This window comes from Quercus robur, chromosome 12 (genome assembly GCF_932294415.1).
Source record: "Quercus robur chromosome 12, dhQueRobu3.1, whole genome shotgun sequence".
NCBI lineage: Eukaryota > Viridiplantae > Streptophyta > Magnoliopsida > Fagales > Fagaceae > Quercus > Quercus robur.
The window spans coordinates 30587571-30593639 of NC_065545.1; positions in this window are offsets into that span (position 1 = coordinate 30587571).

Below are 6069 nucleotides of genomic sequence, written 5' to 3' on the forward strand. Positions count from 1 at the left end.
ATAGACAGATAGATAGATAGATACCTTAAAAACTGAAGCCCAATAGTAATCAAATTTATGTACATACATATGCCTTAAGCATGTTATAAGAGTGACGTCTCGTAAGAATGTTTTATAAAATAAATTTTTACTCTTAAACCTCTCTTCTTCGTTTTTTCCCTCTCTCTTCTTTTTTTTTTTTTTTTTTTTTTTTTTTTTTTTTTTTTCTAAAAAAAACCTATTCTTTTTTATTATTCCAAATTAGAGGAATTTAAAAGAAAGAAGTTGTAGACTCCTTATTTTGTACCCAACTTAAGTCCCCATTCCCCAATGACAATATCACTAAATTGTAATCTTTACTTTCTACTAGCCTTTGAGCACATGTGTGATCGCGTGCTTAAATGCTCTTCTATTTTTTGAGTAAAAATTAATAATTTGAATTCATTATAATTTGGGATTAGTACATTTCCTAATCATAAAATACCTAGGGGTGTGATAAAAAAAAATATTTCATCCACAAATGCATAACATTCATCACACCCCTAGATATTTTATGATTAGTAAATGTAGTAATCCCAAATTTTAATGGATTCAAATTATTAACTTTTACCCAAAAAATAGAAAAGCCTCTGAGCACGTGCGTAGGTATTTTATGATTAAAAAATGTAGTAATCCCAAATTATAATGGATTCAAATTGATCTGAGATATTTTCTAATAAATAGTAATAATAATCCCTTAAATTAAAATTTGATAGGTTTTTTAAAAGAAAAATTAGAAGGGATAATGATAAGTTAATGAATAATAATCATAACCTAAAAAATAAAACTAGGCAAAAAAATTAATGAATTTTGTAGGGAAAAAGTAATGAATAATTTCATTCCAAATTATATAGATTTGATAAATTTCAAATTAAAATGTTACTGTAGAGCCACGATTTGTAACGACCCGTAATAATGTTGGGTTCGCACGTAAAAGGCCCAAACAATATCATTTATAGAGCGTGGGTTTGAAAGGCTAGGCCCTGGTCACCGAACGGTAGTTAGTCATGGTGTTCATATAGAATTAAATCGTGCTCGCTTCGAGGAGTCTTTCTCCTGAGGCGGACTGGGAAGCTTTGGTTTTTGGCCATTTTTTCCCCGCCTCCCCTCTGGGGTCGCTTGTTCCTCTTTTTATATTAACCTGTATTCCTTATCCTTCGTCCACGTGTAGGATCGACTTTCCAAGGTTGATACTTGTCCCATCAACCCATGCCTAAAGTGGTTGGGGGTGGTTGTAAAAGTTGAAGAGCATGGCTCTATCAGGTGCAGAATATTGAATGTCAGTGATGGCAGCTTTCCCTTTGTCCTTGGTCGCTATATTATCCAGCGTCTCCTCCTCTATTGACATAGATATTTTCGATTTTTTCCCAAATTGTTCTTATACCGTTTTTGCCCTTTCCTCCAGGGGGACCTCGAAGATGCCGAGGACAGAATCATCCTCGGCTGTGTCTCAAGACTGTTTGGACTTTTATTGTCCATCCTCGGCTATACCCCTCCTCAACTCGAGCCTTGGGCCCCAATGTAAAAATGGGCCAGGGCCACAAATTATTGAGCCCCACAATAGCCCCTCAAAATCCTGTTGTCCGACCTCTTGGTCGGAGAGGAGGATTTTGACGGTGTCAAGCCCGTATTATGGTTCGTTTAGCTCTGCCCTTCATTAATGCTAGCGTCTCTTCATTTGCTTAGGAAATGCGCCGGTTTACGAGAAATTCTTCTAGATTTACACACAAGGTGCTCCCATCGTTTCAGTGTACGAGACGCATTTTTAATAGATTTCCTTTACGAGGTCAATCAAATCTGACCGTTACAGATGATATTGGGGAGTTGAACAAACGCTATCTTACTTACAGATCTTCTTGGAGATACGTGCGGATTAAATGCCCCTGAATTCACCCTCCATATAAGAAGCCAAACGAGAGGGTATTCCTTTCGCGTATAGACTTCTTAACCTTCCTAAAGCCTCAACCCTTAAGTTGTGCTCTAAATCTTCCTTATCAGTATAATCACAGCTTATAGTGTGACACATTTGAAAATAGAAGTGGGGATGAAAAGATCACACCCTTCTCGGAAGCGCTATGTCCCTCCGAAGCTTAAGATAGCTCGGTCAGAACAGGGATGGCAGAGACTCAAGATACCTCCCATCCTCCCCTCAGCCAAAATCCGAAGCAGGGGCTCGTCGCCTCAAGCTTTTGGTGCGACTAAGCTGGGGTCACCCATTATCAGTACCAGCCGCTCTCTCATGAGCATTGCTAACATGGCACCAGCGTGTTAGGAGTCAGGACTGACACAGGGACAAAGTATCCCTGCTTCTTCCTCTCTTCCTTTACTGATGTCTTCTTTTGCCTCCCCTTCTTCTTCTTTTCCATCATCAGATCCATCCTGGTGCTTTTCCTTCTTCCTATTCCTCTCCTCCTTCTTCCTCTTCTTCTCTTATTCTCTTCTTCCACCAAGGGAGGTCCTCCTCTCAATATGGGTGCTACTGGGGTAGAGTTTGGAAAGACTTCGGGCCAGAGCTTAAAAAGACTTTTGACTGTTTATTTGTCTTGTTGTTTTTCGTTGTTGTTGTTGTTTTTTTTTTTTTTTTTTGTTTTTGTAATTCGCCTTCTGTATAGGCTTGTTTAAGCCCTTCATTGTACGTTGTAATACCTCTTTATATTAATAAAAGTCGTTATTGCTTTATTTCATATGTTCTATCTCTTATTTCTGAAATGGTTATGCCGTGAATAGACGTACTACCCTGTGACTTCTTTTTTATTTTTATACTCTGAACGATGCTTAAGGCCGAAACCTCAGCTAATAAAAAGATCTTGCTCTGTGCTTATTGAAGCTAGCCGGCGTAAGAATGTTGATTTGAACAAATGATACTTAGGGCAGAAATCCTTACTGAAAATGGGTTGTATACCCCGAACTTGAATGAGATGATTACGGAATGCTCGATGCCGTGTAGGAAATAATCATCCGAGGATATATGACCCAAAATGACCAGCCCCTGCAGGTCGCTGAATAATAAGGCATTTCGCCATCTTCCTAATAACTTTCATTGCCTTAACCTTTTCTGATATTTGGTCCGAGGACCGAGTGACTTAGAATTCTTCCTAAGTAGCTGACTTTCCTATAGGTCTGAGTCCGAGGACCACGCAATACCTTGGTTCTGTCCAAAACTTGATTTTGATAAGTAGTTGGTTTTCCCATAGGTTTGAGTCCGAGAACCATGCAATACCTTAGTTCTATCCAAAACTTGATTTTGATAAGTAGTTGGTTTCCCCATAGGTTTGAGTCTGAGGACCATCCAATACCTTGGTTCTGTCCAAAACTTGATTTTGATAAGTAGTTGGTTTCCCCATAGGTTTGAGTCCGAGGACCATGCAATACCTTGGTTCTATCCAAAACTTGATTTTGATAAGTAGTTGGGGGAATTAACCCCTCAGTTATGGCGTGGGACCTTGGTTTAGGGGGATTAGCTCCTCGGCCGAGCCCCTAGAACCATCCACGCTGCTGACGCTACGAAGCGTAGCCCCCAGTGAAGAAACGTAGCCCCTAGTGAAACTTTACGCTAGAACACTACATCCGGCCGTTGGAAATGAAGTGAGGGACTGCCTCAACCCACCACCAGTGCCAAGACACAAGCCCCTTCCCACAGACGGCGCCAATTGTAGGGCCACGATTTGTAGCAACCCGTAATAATGTTGGGTTCGCATGTACAAGGCCCAAACAATATCATTTATAGAGTGTGGGTTTGAAAGGCTAGGCCCTGGTCACCGAACGGTAGTTAGTCATGGTGTTCATATAGAATTAAATCGTGTTCGCTTCGAGGAGTCTTTCTCCTGAGGCGGACTGGGAGGCTCTGGTTTTTGGCCACCCGCCCCCCCTCTGGGGTCGCTTGTTCCTCTTTTTATATTAACCTGTATTCCTTATCCTTCGTCCACATGTAGGATCGACTTTCCAAGGTTGGTACTTGTCCCATCAACCCATGCCCAAAGTGGTTGGAGGTGATTGTAAAAGTTGAAGAGCATGGCTCTGTCAGGTGCAGAATATTGAATGTCAGTGATGGCAGCTTTCCCTTTGTCCTTGGTCGCTATACTATCCAGCGTCTCCTCCTCTATTGACATAGATATTTTAGATTTTTTCCCAAATTGTTCTTATACCGTTTTTGCCCTTTCCTCCAGGGGGACCTCAAAGATGCCGATGACAAAATCATCCTCGGCTGTGTCTCAAGACTGTTTGGACTTTTATTGCCCATCCTCGGCTATACCCCTCCTCAACTCGAGCCTTGGGCCCCAATGTAAAAATGGGCCAGGGCCACAAATTATTGGGCCCCACAATAGCCCCTCAAAATCCTGTTGTCCGACCTCTTGGTCGGAGAGGAGGATTTTGATGATGTCAAGCCCGTATTATGTTTCGTTTAGCTCTGCCCTTCATTAATGCTAGCGTCTCTTCATTTGCTTAGGAAATGCGCCGGTTTACGAGAAATTCTTCTAGATTTACACACGAGGCACTCCCATCATTTCAGTGTACGAGACGCGTTTTTAATAGATTTCCTTTACGAGGTCAATCAAATCTGACCGTTACAGATGATATTGGGGAGTTGAACAAACGCTATCTTACTTACAGATCTTCTTGGAGATACGTGCAGATTAAATGCCCCTGAATTCACCCTCCATATAAGAAGCCAAACGAGAGGGTATTCCTTTCGCGTATAGACTTCTTAACCTTCCTAAAGCCTCAACCCTCAAGTTGTGCTCTAAATCTTCCTTATCAGTATAATCACAGCTTATAGTGTGACACATTTGAAAATAGAAGTGGGGATGAAAAGATCACACCCTTCTCGGAAGCGCTATGTCCCTCCGAAGCTTAAGATAGCTCGGTCAGAACAGGGATGGCAGAGACTCAAGATACCTCCCATCCTCCCCTCAGCCAAAATCCGAAGCAGGGGCTCGTCGCCTCAAGCTTTTGGTGCGACTAAGCTGGGGTCACCCATTATCAGTACCAGCCGCTCTCTCATGAGCATTGCTAACATGGCACCAGCATGTTAGGAGTCAGGACTGACACAGGGACAAAGTATCCCTGCTTCTTCCTCTCTTCCTTTACTGGTGTCTTCTTTTGCCTCCCCTTCTTCTTCTTTTCCATCACCAGATCCATCCTGGTGCTTTTCCTTCTTCCTATTCTTCTCCTCCTTCTTCCTCTTCTTCTCTTATTCTCTTCTTCCACCAAGGGAGGTCCTCCTCTCAATATGGGTGCTACTGGGGCAGAGTTTGGAAAGACTTCGGAACAGAACTTAAAAAGACTTCTAACTATTTATTTGTCTTGTTGTTTTTCGTTGTTGTTGTTGTTTTTTTTTTTTTTTTTATTGTTTTTGTAATTCGCCTTCTGTATAGGCTTGTTTAAGCCCTTCATTGTACGTTGTAATACCTCTTTATATTAATAAAAGTCGTTATTGCTTTATTTCATATGTTCTATCTCTTATTTCTGAAATTGTTATGCCGTGAATAGACGTACTACCCTGTGACTTCTTTTTTATTTTTATACTCTAAACGATGCTTAAGGCCGAAACCTCAGCTAATAAAAAAATCTTGCTCTGTGCTTATTGAAGCTAGCCGGCGTAAGAATGTTGATTTGAACAAATGATACTTAGGGCAGAAATCCTTACTGAAAATGGGTTGTATACCCCGAACTTGAATGAGATGATTACGGAATGCTCGATGCCGTGTAGGAAATAATCATCCGAGGATATATGACCCAAAATGACCAGCCCTTGCAGGTCGCTGAATAATAAGGCATTTCGCCATCTTCCTAATAACTTTCATTGCCTTAACCTTTTCTGATATTTGGTCCGAGGACCGAGTGACTTAGAATTCTTCCTAAGTAGCTGACTTTCCCATAGGTCTGAGTCCGAGGACCACGCAACACCTTGTTTCTGTCCAAAATTTGATTTTTAAGTAGTTGGTTTCCCCATAGGTTTGAGTCCGAGGACCATGCAATACCTTGGTTCTGTCCAAAACTTGATTTTGATAAGTAGTTGGTTTCCCCATAGGTTTGAGTCCGAGGACCATG